Source organism: Hipposideros armiger, unplaced genomic scaffold (genome assembly GCF_001890085.2).
Source record: "Hipposideros armiger isolate ML-2016 unplaced genomic scaffold, ASM189008v1 scaffold_596, whole genome shotgun sequence".
NCBI classification, from domain to species: domain Eukaryota; kingdom Metazoa; phylum Chordata; class Mammalia; order Chiroptera; family Hipposideridae; genus Hipposideros; species Hipposideros armiger.
Window position 1 is genome coordinate 96,415 of NW_017731946.1, and position 16,320 is coordinate 112,734.

General features: G+C 39.2%; 1 protein-coding gene and 1 pseudogene across 1 annotated transcript in view; both read right to left on the bottom strand.

Moving 5' to 3' along the window:
- LOC109371867 (uncharacterized) overlaps nt 1–16,320 on the bottom strand; it is a 48,652-nt gene that overhangs the window by 2,632 nt on the left and 29,700 nt on the right. The gene's annotated exons all lie outside the window — the stretch shown is intronic.
- LOC109371878 (kinesin-like protein KIF2A) lies at nt 728–2,830 on the bottom strand (annotated as a pseudogene).

The following is a 16,320-nucleotide window of genomic DNA, read 5'->3' on the forward strand; positions in this document are numbered from 1 at the left end:
GCCACTCGGCCGGACCCCAGATTTCTTTACATAGAATATGGAGTGGTCCAGCAGCTATGTCCACTGTCACAGACTTCAGTTCCATTCAATGATATGGCACATCCTGCAAACTTAACTAGTCACACACAAAAAATGTCTCAAATACAGTAAAAATGTACACACAATAAAGGTAATTTACAATGACAAAAAAGGCATGTAATTCATCTTGGCTGTGCTTCAGAAATTTAGGGTCAATAGCCTTTGTCAAGGCACAAAGCAAGAGGAGGTGAGCACAGCTGTCTCTAGAAGTGGGCAAGGTTATGTACAGTCACTGATGAGGTATGCATGCATGCAAAGGATTTAAAACTACTCAGTCTTGCTACAAAAATGGAAACAAGTTAAAAGGAAATGCTGTGGCTTCCCCCCTACTATTCACCTCTGGATCAAGTCCACAATCTTACTTCATCATACAGAAAGTAAAATTGGCAAAGATCTCCAAAAATAAATCACTATTTGGGTAAATGAAACAAAATGCTTCACTATTCCCAAATCTTGGTTGTGCCTCCTGGAATAGAAGCATTTTGTATACAAAGTTATGTTTCACAAAATTGAAATGTCATTCAGGTAAAGGGACAAGACATTTTCCAGAGACACTTAAAACTTAAAACTTTCAAATGGCCCTTACAGCTGAACCATCATATGTTACAGTAGTGAGGGTTCTGGGGGTCCTTTAGCAGCAGATGACAATCTAAAGGGCACAGGGTCTCTGCGGGTTGATTTGCTTGCTGGCCTGTTCTTCTTGTAGAGCTGCACGAAAAGATTTCACTTTATCCCACAGCTAGGCTAAAATGTCTATTTTTTGCTCCAGAATAGCTTCAAGTTGCGTAGCCCAGAAATCTACATCATAGTCTACTTCTTCAGTTATCTCTAGGAGAGTCTTTTCATCTTCTAGCCATCGAATAGATTCCTGGAACACTGCTCTGTGATCTCCCACGACCTGTTCTTCTATTTCTACCATTTGTGAGACAGCTTCATGGAAAGTAAACAGTTGTGGAGAAACCTCTTCTTCATTTTGTTCACAAAGGAGTTTTAGATCGTCTCTCTGAGGGGAGTGCCCTACCCCCCACTGGGCTGCTAAGTCATCAATCTGATTTGGTGAATGATGCATTATTGAGCAAACATCACCAGCAGCGGTTGAATCCACATTCAGTTCTTTCACCCTATTTGCGTATCTTAATGTATTAAGAGTATTTTCACAGGATGCCATTCCTGGAGAGATTGTTGCAATCATGCAGGTACGAGAGTTTTCACCTATGAATGAATCTCTTAACACCTGAGTGAGTTTACTTGCTCAGAAAGGAGTATGAGGTTTATTTCTACCTAAGTGTCTGAAGCACTCCTTGAGTGCTAAAAGGCTTTTACTAATTTTAGCACCTTCCAGCCTAGTTTGCCTGTCTGCACTGTAAGTATCAGCTCCTCTTTCATTCCCAGCCAAATCGATGAGAAAATTTTCCATGTAGTTTCCCTTTTCTCCTAAGAATAATCTGAAACACTGCATGGCTCTGAGATGAATGTGCATTTGCAGATGTTTGACCGGATGTTCTGCAACTGTTGCCTATGTCAATCAGTTTCAGTACGTCTTCAACACACTTGACCTCCCGTTCCTGTAATCCCACTACTTGAACCTTCTGTTTTCCATCTTCTAGCACTCGTAATTTTGTTTTCCTGTTGAGCAAGTCAAACACCTTTCCATTATAAATTTCAAAAAAGGTTGCATACACTTGAAGTTCCAACTTTTTGTAGTTTGTCTTCTTTAACATTAAAAAGACATCTCGAGCTGCTAATGCATAAATTCCTTTAGAAGAATCTTGGTCCTTTCCTGAAAAGTCACCTCCCATAGTATGAGTTTTTCCACTTCCAGTCTGTCAGTAAGCAAAGCATGTAGCCATTCCCCTTTCGAATATAGTCTCCACTAGTGGTCTAGCTGTAAACCTGTAAACCATTTCATTAGGAGCTGAGTCATCAAAGGCATAATCAAAACGAAATGTTTGGTTTTCTAGGTACCTTATTAAATCTACTTTTTTGTTTTGGTTCATGTACCATCACAACATCTTTACTAGGAATTGTGATGACATCAAGATCTTTCATTTGAGTTCCTTTTTATTGAGTGGTCGTTTTCTTACACAAACACATATCCTGTGTTCATCAATAGGATCTGCTGTTGTTAATGGTCTATAATCCAAACTTCCTCTAAAGTCTCTGATCATACACATAATTTCATAATTTGGGTTTGTAGCATCAACATCCTGGGCTCTTTTTTCTCTAAGTTCTTGCTGTTGTAGTCTCCTTTTTTCTCGTTTTTCTTGTAATTTTTCTACTTTTTTCACACAATTAGATTTTCTACATGCTTTCTGTTGTGCAGAGGAAGACTGTTCAGGAAGTTGACTAGGCCATGCACATGCAGAACCACCACTCTGCTATCTCTTGGAGGAGGGTCATTCTTAATAGAAACCACAGTCCATCAATTCTTTACAATTTTGTTTGCTTTGGCTGAGGAGGTTGGAGGCGGAGGTGTTTCTGGACTGGGTTCAATTTCTTCTTCAGGTACAAGGTCACGGTTAAGTGAAAAGATGCTCTCCAAGTCAATCTCTTTGCCTTTTGTATCTCCATTTTCTATCCAATCAACAGTTACACTTTCATTATCTTCATTTAAAGATGTTACCATTTCTTGATGTATTCGGCCTTTCCGTCTTCAGGATAATGGAACAGAAGAGCTTCCCTGGAAACCATCGGTCCGCTTGATCTCCACGTAAATCCAGATCTGGATCTTGCCGAAGTTAGCGGTTGCCATCACCTCATCTTGTTTTTATTTGTTTGTTTTTGTTCTTAATTTTCAAAACTGTTGCTAATTTATTTAGCACTGAGTTGCTTTGTATTTTCAAATGATATCCAGACTAATGGTGAATGTTAATGTGTTTGAAGTATGCTGGGAAATAAGATCACAATTGTAAAAAAAATATATACTTTAAACAGTTGTTATTTTCATATGTGCTATTTTTTTAGCATGGAATTTTATTTTTTAAAAGATTTTATTAGGGAATTGGGGGAGGGGAACAGCGTTGGGGAATCAGGGAAGGGGAACAGACAAGTTGCTGTCCTTTTGTTCTTCAGTTTAGTTGTGGAGGATGTCGCTTCACTGGCCCATGTAGGTATTATAAGCATTGCGCTCTTCCCGGCTGGGGCAGATCGGTCGCTGGTCCCTGGACGGCCGCTCATGGCAGCTCTTGGCAGTTCACACCGGGTGCCAGCCACTCACAGTAGCTTACGGCAGCCCAATGCAGCTTCACTGCAGCCTATGCTGTTGCCAGCGACTCATGGCAGCTCAGCTCCAGGTCAAGCTGCCCTTCACCATCTTAGCTGTAGAGGGCTCAGCATCACTGACCCTCATGTGGGATCCGAATCGGATCCCTGCTGCTCAGAACTGGCGTCCCAAGCCAACTCTTAACCAACGCGCCACTCGGCCGGCCCTAGCATGGAATTTAAGAAGTTTAGTGAACATTAATTATGAGACTTTTACTTTTCTTTTCTTTTTTTTTTCGAAGTTTGTAACAGAGAACAGTTTATTAGAGTAGAAGATAACAGCTCTCAAAACGAGAGGGGATCCCGACTGAGTTGCCTGCTAGTTAGGGCAAAAGCTTTGGGTTTTATACCTTTTGTATGGCTGGAGAGAGGGGGCTGGCTGGCGCTTTTTGGGGCCACATTTGTTGTTCAGCACAGGGGAGGCGTTTTCTCAAAACTATCTAATTTCCTTCGAATGAGACTTTTTCTTAGTGACTTCATTTAAGTCCTTTGGGACAGAGCCATTATATCACATCAGTTTTCATTGGTGTAATCTAGGAAAGGCCACTGCCATTCCTAGATGGAGGCTTTTTCATCTCAATACTGGAGGATAAGCAGGCTACAGTAGAACTGATTAAGTTGTTGATTAGGAGCCACAGCATATGCCATTGGGCCCTGAAGGAAGGAATTTTCCAAGGGAATGTGTTCTTCATTCCTTAATGGAATATATCTGTAGAAAGGCTCAGAGAATTATGGCAAGGGCATGAACACTTGTTCAGCCTTAATAAAATTAGCCCTCTCCCTGGCACACCACCTTCAGCAGGATTGAAGGGAGGGCCACACAGCTGGCAAGGCTACCACCTCCCAATGATCATGATACTACCTGCTCCTCTCTTACAAAGTGCTAAGAAAGCAGGCACAAAGCAGAGGCTGCAATGAAGACTGATACCCACCTTCTCTTAAGTGTCCATCAGAATTAATCTCATTATGCCAAATGCCTTATATTCTTCAGTAGCACAAACAGAAGTTCAAGTCCCTGGGTCATTCATTATCATTCACATTGTTTAATACACCCACTGATCTGAATCAATCTTCCCCTCCTCCCCAGCCAGCCAAACCCTCCACTGTGTGCTTGGGAATGTAAGGTTCCTCGTTCATTAACTGAAGCTTGGCTAGCCTTTAAAGACACTACCACCTTCTCAGCTTTCTCAAATGGTTGCTGTGTTCTCTCCTACACCCCATTTACAGAGGACCTAGAAGTGATGTCCTTGGTTCTTGTTGCTACTTTTAGATATTTTTATTGTTCTTCCTCACTAAACAACAACCACCACCATCACCACCAACTCAGCTTCTTTGAAGCATATGTTATCAGATCACTACCCCTCTTTACTGAGTCATCTAATAGCCTCTTCCTAACTTCCTTATTCAATGAAGATTTTAGATTCTGTTCTGTCATTCTTTCCATCACTACTTCATACTTCCATGCTTGGTGACTTTAGCATCCACAAAAATTGTCCATGTAAACACCTAGTCTCTGAATTCCTTAATATTCTGACTTCTAATATTATTGTCCTCTATTACATTTCAGGAGAACACTAGCATGGTCATATGCCTTGGAGAACTTCTTACCAAATCATTACATTACCTCCAAAAATCTTGATTTCCAGTATTCCATATTCTTCTAACTGATCATCTCATCTTTCCAACTCTACCATCATGCCTTCCATCAATCCCTTTGGAACAACTAATCTAGTGGTCTACTGCTTCTTCAGTGTCCATTTTTCTATCTATGGTTCTGTCTTTTCACCTTATGTGGCTTACTGTAAGCAATCACTCCATTGCCTAGACTCACATCTGCCTCGCCCCTCTCACTTTCCATCTTACTCACTAGAAAAACCCAGCCCTGTCTTAAACATAATTCTTTATCTATATCACATCAGCTCTGAGTTGTTGAACATGGCTAGAGAACAATGTTGACTGCTCTTACTTCAAAATTTTTAAACCATAAATTTCAAGTCATCCTTATCTGTTCAACAGTCTTGCTACATTTTCCTGGTCTTCCCTACTTTCCTAGATAATTATTTCACAGCTTCTCCTCTATCTTCAAACCTCAAACATCCCTACCCCACTTCTTACTTTTAAATAATGACTACTCTTGTAATTTGATTAAGAAAATAGAAGCAGTAGGAAGAAAATAACCTAATTTTTTCTTCACTAAGTCTATGAGCCTGCCAGCATCTCTACCCTACGTTCTCTGCATTCCCTTCTGTTATCCTGTATAACCATCAATGCTCCCATCAGAGGCCATCATTTCCACATGTGCATCAGATCCTGTCCTTTTGGCCCAACAATGATTTTGGTCTAGCAATATCCCCTCTCCCCTACATCCACAATTTTTCCTTCTCATTTTGATCATTTCCATCAGGCTACAACCTGGATATAAATTTTCTCTAGTATCCTTGTCTCCCTCAAGTAATGTCACATTTTTTTCTACTCCTTTTTATTGCAATAGTTCATTAAAAATTGTCTATTATTACTGCCTCCACTTTGTCACCTCGTAATTTTAATTCAACTCACTCCGTTTGTGGCATTTGCACTGACTACTCCAAGAACACTCTTGTCAAGATCAAATAACCTTTATCTTGCCAAATTCATGTCATGTCTCAGTTCTCACCTTGCTTGTCCTCTTAATAGCGTTTGATTTGATGATCATTTCCTCCTAAACATGTCTTCACTTGGCTTCTAGATCACATCTCTTTCCTGCTTCTTCTACTTCACTGGCCAGTTCTTCCAAGACTGTTAAATGTTAGAGCACATCAGGGTTCAGTGTTGGCCTTTTTTTATCTATATTCATTTATGCTCATATCCTAGATGCTCTCACCTAGTCTCGTGGTCTTAAGTACCATCTATATATTGAAGCCTCCCAGTTTATCTCTCTGGCCCTATCTACTCCCCTGAGCTCGACTCATGTCCTAGGTCCTACTTGATGACTCTCCTTGTATGTCTACTTGGTATCCCCAACTTCAACTTGATTCAACTTGATTTCATTCCCCAAACCTGCTCCTTTTCATGTGTCTTCCTTCTTAGCAATTGATACTCAGCTTTTACTCCACTGACCTGAGAGTCATCCTGAACTCCTTTCTTTCCATCATATTCAACCCATCAGCAAGTCCTGTCAGCTCTATTGTCATAATGTATCCAGGATCCAGTGAAATCTTACTGACTCCATTGTTACCATTCAAGTCTAGGCTAACATAATCTCTCCTCCAGTCTTTTGCAATATTCTTCTAACAGGTCTCTCCAGTTCAGTTCTTACCCTCACACCATTCATTACATGGAATCCAAAATTACCTTCTTTAATTGGTAAATTAGGTCATCCATCAGAGTAAAGCCCTACAATGGTTTTTTGTTGCATTTAGAACGCAAGCCCAGTCTTTACCTACTTTTACAAGGCCCTAATGACCTGGCCCACCTCTCTGACCTCATCTTTATAACTCTCCCTCTCCTTCACTCTGATTTAGCAACTGGGACTTCCTGTTTTTCTTTGAACATGCCAAACTTGTTCCTGTCACGGGGAGGGAAATACAGCCTGTAGAGTATCTGATTTTGCTTTTAAGACAGACAAAAACTTAGTGTTTTGGTTAATTAAGCATGCTGGGGCTCAGATGAATCTATTAATTGAATCAAATTGCATTTTCAATCATATAAGATTCAAATGCTTGTATAGATGATTTAAAACGCAACATTTATCTACATCTATGTTGATAGATATAGATACACACACACACACACACATATTTCTGCATTGATTGTTGATGAGACAGTGAACTTCATGGACATGTCAGAAAACTCACAATCATATGGTACTTTGGTTGTTGCTGATGCTAGTTTTTCCTTAGTCAAGACTGCCTTGATTTGGGTTATTTATGTCAACATGTACTTCTTTTTTTCCAGTGGGATGTGATATGGAATACACTGCTCTCATGATTAATTTATTAATAAGCCTCATGAAACCTATCTCTGGGTTATTATTGAATCAACCCAGGATTCTTCTTCTCTATAACCGCTTCCTTCGTCTATCCTGTGGGAAAAGGCCCACACATTTCTTTTTCAATTTCTTCTCTACTCCCTTCAGTCTCATTCTCCTCCCAGAACCTGTTAGAAGAAATTTTAGTTGCCTCAAATTCTAAGCTAGTCTACACTATAAGCAACCTGAAGGCAAAGAAGATGCTTGTGTTACTCACGGCATTCACAGTACCCAGCACAGTGTTTAGCATATAATTGGCATTCCTAACAATTGTGGAATGAACAGGTGAATGGAAAATAGAAATTCCCCAGTTTGGGGGCGGCCGGTTGGCTCAGTTGGTCAGAGCACAGGCTCCTAACATCAAGGTTGCCGGTTCGGTTCCTGCATGGGCCATTGAGCTGCATCCCAATTTGTAAACAGAAACCCAGCGTATTTTTGTTAGGCCCTAACATAAAAAGACCCAATTTGTATAGAAATCAAAATATTTCATGCTGTAAGAAAAGGATTATCATGTCAGTAAGGCCAGCAACTATTCTTTAAGAAAATCTCTAGGGGGATGGGCCGAGTGGCACGATGGTTAAGAGCTGGCTTGGGACACCAGAGGGCCCCGGTTCAGATCCCACATATGAGGACCAGTGACACTGCCCTCTACAGCTAAGATGCTGAACAACAGCTCAACCTGGAGCTGGGCTGCTGTGAGTCACCAGCGATGGCATAGGCTGCAGCCCCTGTGGCAGTGGGTTGCCTTGGGCTACTGTATGTAGCCAGCAGCCAGCGTGAGCGGCCAGCAGCCGCAGTGAGTGGCTGTCCAGAAGCCGGCGACTGATCTGCCTCGCCCGGGAAGAGCGCAATGATGGTGCCAACTTGGGTCAGTGAAGCAATGTCCTCCACAACTAGACTGAAGAACAAAAGGACAGCAACTTGTCTGTTCCCCTTCCCCCAATTCCCCAATAAAAATCTTTAAAAAAAAAAAAAAGAAAGAAAGAAATTCTCTAGGACCTACAATTACCCAAATTGTGGAATTTACAGCCATTTTGGCCATTTTTGAGAATCTTAGCCTTAGCTTTTACAGACTCTGAAACTCAATTTTGTCAACATACTGAGAACAGATCCATTTCTTAGATCTGGACTGACATTACTCAAACTCATCATAATGCCATTTGAACCAGAATGCTAATTTATTAGTTTATAATGAGAGCTATAATCATCACAAGAATTGGAATACATTCAACGCTTGCACAACATGATTTGAACTGTGTGGGTCCACTTACATGCAGATTTTTAAAATTAAATACAGTAAACGTATTATCCTTATGATTTTCTTAGTAACATTTTCTTTTCTGTAGCTTACTTTATTGTAAGAATATAGTATATAATATCTATACATATGAAATATGTGTTAATCAACTGTTTATGTTATTGGTAATGCATTCAACAGTAGGCTACCAGTAGTTAAGTTTTTAGGGAGTCAAAAGTTATATGTGAATTTATGACTGTGCATGGGTTGGTACCTCTAACCCCCCTGTTGTTCAAGGGTTAACCGTATATGAAGTCTGTATAATCAGTACATGCCTGTAAGTAGATCTTTATAAGAAGCAATATCAAATAAGAAGGTTGCTTGGTGAATAGGGATTGAATACTCATTACAACATAGTTGAATACTCATTACAGCAGACTTGACTTCAGATCCTATCTGCCACTAACTAGCTCTGTGACCTTGGGCAAGATACTCAAGCTTTGAAAGCCTTAATTTCCTCATGTGTAAAAGGGGGATAATAATGGTCCCTACCTGTAGAAGATACCTTTTGGGATATCTTCACAGGTCACACTGGTTCACTTCCTCTAAGAAAAACCACCTTCTCTCCCTCCCTCCCTTCCTTCCTTCCATAAATGTGCACCTCTAATATCCGTGTTTTTGTATTATGACCTTCTGCCACTGTCCACAGAGGAATGAATGAGGGATGGACACCTTGTTTAGGTGGGGCTAATCAGATTCTTTCTCTCAGAAATTCGCTAATGAGACCCAGAGATTCTATCCAGTTTTCCTTGTTTGCTTGAATGAAGTGATGTAAATTTGGGACTAGAGGTTGCCAGTACAGAGTAATGATGTCCATGGGCTGCCATAGCTAGTTAAGGCTGGTCTGCAGAGAAAGGGAGAAGAGAATGAAGCTGGTTTTCCCAGGTAAGTAGAGGCTAGGACCATGGGCACTGAAGAGAGAGCCGGTGGCAGTGTTTGCTGGCTCCCTGTCCTAGGTCCTTCAGAGGCTCAGTGGCTTTACCCTTTCTGACACATCCTTGTGTTCTCTCACAAATATACTCTTCTTGTTTAAGCTAGTGACTGTTGGTTTCTGCCATTTGCAGTGAAAAAACCTGGCCAATATAGCATTGCCTGGAATTTTGGGGAATTCAGTAAGTTAGCACATGTAGAACACAGGTAATAATAGTACTCCTGCCACTAGGATTGACAAATTGACTCCTTCAATCAAGGCATCCACTCTCCATAAGGGCTTGGATGAAGGCTGCAGTTTTCTGACTCTCCTATTTCTCTGCCTCCAGTGGCTAACCATCCCCATTCTGATGGACTCATCTCATTAAATACGATGCCACATTTTATCCTTTTCAGATATCTTGTAGGTTTGGGAGCCATTTTATTTATGGCAACTTAGGATTTCTCCTCTCTAAATCATTATGTGTTGGTTTTACAATGAATTCCAAGATGACCTTTAGACCCCTCTCATTTCCAGGTTCCTTAAGACACTTGAATGCAGTCTCCAAACACTGATCTTAGTTTATGCCCAACTTGGCTTGTCCTTTCTTGGGTATTGCATAAGCTGAGAGGTCTTAACAACTCTGTTCTCTTATTCTCACCCTCCTTAGATTCATTTATAGGTTTCTTAGAAGAATTCATAGGGTGACAGTCAGGCTTTTTGATCTCAGTGGCTGTAATGCCAACATGATTAAATACTACTATCTTGATTTCTCTGTTAACCTTCTTGGACCCTACTCTTCTGAGAGCTTTCTCTGTGATGTAGGCAAGAGTAATGAAGGAATCCTGGGAATATCATGTACACCAATTTGATCCAAAATTTAGAGAATAATGGGAGATGGTGCTGGAAAAATAGGTTGGGATCTGTAATGTAGTTGCCGTTAAAGACAACGCCAACCCAGAGTCTCTGATTCTGGCAGAATCTCCATGTCGGGAAAGAGATTAGCCTGAAGCCCCGAGGCTTTCTCTCTGGCTATCACTCAAAATGCCTGCTGACTCCACTCTGCTGGCCAGGAAGAACCCCGGCTATCCCATTAGCACTACCACTTTAGATGTGCCACCATTTTCACTGTTTTCGCTAGAACTTCTTCAGTCACAAGTTCTCCAATGTGAAGGACACTTTTGATGTCAGTACCATTTTGGAGACTAGAACGCACTGTTTTCTTATTTGCGTGAAAATTATCAGGCTGGCAACATATAGGCTAAAAATGTTCACATAGCAGGACTTCTATAAATAGATCGAAAATACTAAATTGTGTTGGGTGGGATTTTACAATAGCCACCAGATATTTATATACAGTTTGTAAACCTCGTCTTATGGAAAATATGACCTGCTAAAGTGCCAGGATATGGAAAATTGAGGATTTTTTTCAAGGGAGAAGAAAACCCTCACAGATAAAGATTTAAGTTGCTTCACTGAAAGAGCATACTTCTTTAAAGGTATGATGTCTCCTGAAAGAAAATTTAGAATATTATTTAATCATGATGTACTTTTTTCTATGTTAAAGGAGTAGTTTACTGAAAGATGATTTTATAATTTTAGTTGATTTTTAGAAATATTTACTATGTTGGTACTTTTATTATATGTGAAAGATAAACAATTTCTGGTGTATTATCATATTACCAGTGAGGCTACTATATTACTAATCAACTTGTCACTTACATAATTAATATATGGGTATTACATAAATATAAATATACATATGATCTCAATGTCAGTTACCAATACACTAAAATTCAGGCCAAATTTACACTTGCAAAAAGGGAGTAACATGTTAAGATTTTTAATTGTTTTATTTGTAAAACATTTATTTGTAAAGCATTAAGGTTTTTATAGTTTAAGCAAAAAAACAGACACTAATCAACAGATGACTAAATATTGAGATAATTGTGGCAAAGCTAATTTTAAATGTATCCATATGATTGATCAAATTCTCTATTTCATTTAGATGACCTCACAAAAATATATATATTTGTAAGTCTTTGTATTCTTATTCTTATTGTTATTCTAATTGGCTAGGAAGATTACTATATCTAAGTATCTTTATGTGGTTAATCTAGGAACCATCTGGAAAATAGGCAAGTAAAGCTAAATATAGGAGATAAACTTGGAAATGTTAACGGAATAGGATTTAACCCAAGGCGCATACAGAGATCACATTGTTCATATCATTCCGCCTCCTCAGTCCTCCCTCTTACCTGAGGAGTTTACCTGATAGTACATTTCATTCTTTTTTTTTCCAATAAAGATCAAGTAATGCTTCCAGGTATAGTAAATTATTACTATAGTAAATTATTCTTTCTTTACCTTGAAAAAAGTTAATCAGCTTTAATTTTGAATAAAATGTAAAGGTAGAGAAAAAAAAAACCAAGTTTCGTTGGAATCCATAATAGAATCTAAAATGCAGCCCATTATGTTTTTCCTAAACTTTTGATGTATCCAGCCACAAGGCAAACAGTAATTATACTTTCCCCAAGAAAACAAAGACGTATCTAGTAAAAATGGGCTCCACTGGATACAACCAAAAGAGCTAGGCTTCTTTTTCCTGCATGCTGGCAAAAAAAATGGTATCATGACAACAATTTAAGAAAAAAAATGATTATCGTCTCAACTGCTGGCATCAGAATTCTTAGGGAGAATTTCAAACTATCATTTTGGAAAAAAAATGCCTCAATCAGTGATTGAGACCCTGAGATCTTAGATCAGCTGGTGATAAAGCTTCAGAGAGATTATGAAAACTGCTTAGTTTGGGAATTTGCTCGATATGGAGAAAAATTCTTGGCTCCTGGGAGAATGTGCAAAAGAAGGCAGAAGAGGGAAAAGGGCACGTCAAGAGGGGGAGAATGACCCAGGGATTTTGGCAGACAGCCGTGAGAAGTCGTTGGTGGTTGATGGTTGAAAGGATAGTGTAAGACGATACTACTTCCAACTATTTCCAAGGCTGTGCCTGATGGGACTGCTCCCATCAACTCCCAGCGCTCCCATGAAATCTACCACTCTCATAATGTTTCTATAGGTTTGTTGGTTTTCTTGATATTGGAAGAGCTCAGAAATAAGTCTTTAGGGAGAAAAAATGATGCGCCTGGAGGCAAAAGTGAAAACAGAATTCCCTGTCCCATATCCCTGACCTGGTGGTAGTTCACAAAAGTCCTCGGGAAGGCTTTTGGACTTGAATAAGATGTTTGGGCTCAGTTTCTAAATATTAAGAGTCCAGGTGTATCTAGCTGACATTGAGGTTTTATGGGAAGGGAATGTTTGCTTTTTTTAAATGTAAGCTTGCCAGGTAAAATATAGGATGTCCAGTTAGAGCTGAATTTTAGACCAATAGTGGGGACATTCATAGTATACATATGTCCGAAACATTGTATTGGGTATATTTTTGTAGGAATGAGTACCCACAAGGGCTTCCACAGGTACCCAAGGCAGCTATATCATTGGATTTAGGCCTCATTCCCAGTGAACAGTATGATCTCTTGGAAAAGAGACTGGGTGCTGAGGCTATGGTCCCATGGAACATACCTTCTTCATTTCTTTCTGCCTCCTACTTCTTCTTCACTCTTACCTTTCTTTTGCAATTACCTCCCAGAATTCTGTAAACTAGAGGCAACTGAGGGTGCACGAAGGGTGGAAATTGAGAGGTAGCATGTAGTTAAGTCTCCTCCTCCACAAAGGGAAGATAATGCCTACTTAGGGATTGTTGTGACATTTCAATGAGTTAATAATCATTGCACCTGGCATGGTAAAATTGTAATGTTGACTCTAGGGCCTGGAGTCTAGGGTCTAGAAGCCTTTTACTATTATAGTCATCAGGGTACCCCTTACTAATCTACTCTCCATACTAGATCTAGTGATCTTTTAAAAATGCAAAGCTGATCATGTCATGGCTTTCTACTACTCTGAGTGAAGACGTACTAGGCTCTGAAGCTTTTGCTTTTACCTATTTCTCCATCTTTTTTTTTTTTTTAAAGATTTTATTTGGGAACTGGAGGAGGGAACAGTGTTGGGGAATCAGGGAAGGGGAACAGACAAGCTGCTGTCCTTTTGTTCTTCAGTCTAGTTGTAGAGGACGTTGCTTCACTGGCCCATGTTGGCATTTTGATCATTGCACTCTTCCCGGCTGAGGCAGATTGGTTGCTGGAGGCTCATGGCAGCTCATGCCAGCTGCTGGCCACTCACGGTAGCTTATGGCAGCCCACTGCAGTCCCACTGCAGCCTACGCCGTTGCTAGTGACTCACAGCAGCCCAGCTCCAGGTTGAGCTGTTGTTCACCATCTTAGCTGTAGAGGGCACAGCATCATTGGCCCATGTGGGATCCAAACCAGCGGCCTTGCTGCTCTGAGCTCATGCTCCCAAGCCAACTCTTAAATAACGAGCCACTTGGCCGGCCCTACTTCTCCATCTTAACTGCTTATCTCTGTTCCCTTCACTTTGTATTTTCCAAGCACACCAGCCTTTTCGTGCCATCGAGGTGCCACACATGCTGCTCCTTCTGCCTGAAATATTTTCCTCCTCACCCCCCACTTCACCATGTCAATTTATTCTAATTTTTCAGTCCTTGTCAATCAATGCTGTCTCTGGGAAGCCTTCTTTGACCTCCTAGTTTAGATTACAATTCTCAGTTTAGAGCATGCTGTATTTTTCCTTCATCGTTGTGTATTAGTTTATTCTAATTACCTAGACGTGTGAGTATTACACCATAAGCTCCATGAGGACAGGGACCATATCTATCCTGAGAGCCATTATATCCCTCAGGCCTAGAATAGTACCTAGCACATACTACGTACTCAACCAAAACAACCCACAATTTTTTAAAATAAATGAATTAGAGGTATGTTGAACCAGGGGTCAGTCAGCATTATAGTCCATAGGCAAATTCAGTCCGTTACCTCTTTTTGCATGATTTATATATTTTTTAAATGATTGAAAAAAAAAGATATATCTTTGATACATGAAAATTAAAATTCCATTTCAGTGTCCATAAAGTTTTATTGGAATATAGCCCTGCATGTTCATTGATGTAGTCTCTATGGCTGCTTTTGTGCAACAGTGAAAGAGTTGAGTTGTGACACAGAGCATATGGCCCACAAAGCCAAAAATATTCACTATCTGGCTCTTCATGAAAAAAGTTTGTTGACCCTTGTGTTAAACAATAGCAGTTCTGGGCTCTGGGGAAGCCTGTATGCAAAAACCCCTGCAGGTGGCTTTTCTCAATTGTTAACAGTTTGCTTCTGTTGCTGAAACAAGTGATCTATTTATTTTGCTTAGTTGGTAGGATCAGTTAAAGAGACTTTCCTTTGTCCTTTGTTTTGCTGCTTCTCTATCAACAGACAGAAGACCCCAAAAGAGATCAGTCATATGCTATACTCCTCTGCCAGTGGTTTGGTCATGTAACTCTTTTCCCTGCAGTCACAATATTTTCTAGTTCTTTGGATAATTCATGAGTTCCTTTCCAAAATGAGATAATGAGTTGATAGGTGGTAGCAATGAACTCAAAAGAGTGCCTACATTTTCCCATCAACTTTCCTTCATCTCATTTACGGGGAACAGATTAAAAACTGCTTTGTATCTTCTCTATGGGAGACTATATCTCTCTCCAGTTACAAATGCATACTTACCAGAGCAACACTTCAAAATACACATTAAAATCTAACAAGGTTTTAAGACAGTTTCAAAGTGATTTCACATAGTACTAGATAACCATCCCAACATGGACAGGGGAACTGTTCATTCCTATGAATAATTTAATTTAAAAATCTAAAGTGAAAAGCAACCACTGTATTATGCTCTTAGCTGCTGAATTCAAACATATTTTTAGTGATAGAGTAGACTAAGGAGATTGTACTGACTATAGGTGTCTTTCTTTATATAATGGCTTTTACTTCTAAAAAACTGTTTGTGAGTGGAACTAGGTCTAAGCTGAATAACATGCTAAAAAATCCCTCAGAGTAATTCATTTGTAAAGTCAGTATTTAATCCTTGATTTCTTTCTTCTTTAAATTCACATTTTCATACAATGGATCTGTTTAGAATGGAATTCCCTGGTAATGATAAAAGGAAAGAAAAATTGCAGAATACTGACATACCAGCAGTAATATGTATTTTGGATAAAGTTAGGATCTTATTAATAAAGATATCCCAATTAATAAAAACTATTAAAATATAAAGCTCCTAAATGATCTAAAATATGTATAGAAATGAAAGTAAGATAAAATAAATATATTTTATTAAATGGAAGATGATCTCGTATACATTATTCTTGTATCCCACAGAACAAGAAATCAATTATTTGACCCAGTTTAGAAGGTGGTATTTCTAGACCTTTATCATGGCATCAAAAGATTTTTTCTGTAGGATACTTAGCCATTATATACTATCCCATTATAAAGAATTTATATCTCCTTGGGTTTCACTATTAAAAAAATATATATATATATATTTATTTGCAGTAATATAATACAAAACATTTATATAATATAAACATTTCTCTATGCTTTAATATAGCTCATATTATCATTATCATAACTATGACACAGCACAGACACTGATATTCATTGATGGTCATCAGGCATGTAATCTAAATTTTTGAAAGCTCAGAAAATATATGGGTAAAAACATTTTTCAAAAGCATTACATTTTTTATTGTTTGACTCACTGACAAACAATGGGGGAACTTCCTAAGGAGTAAACAATGGTTTCTAAAGAGTGGTA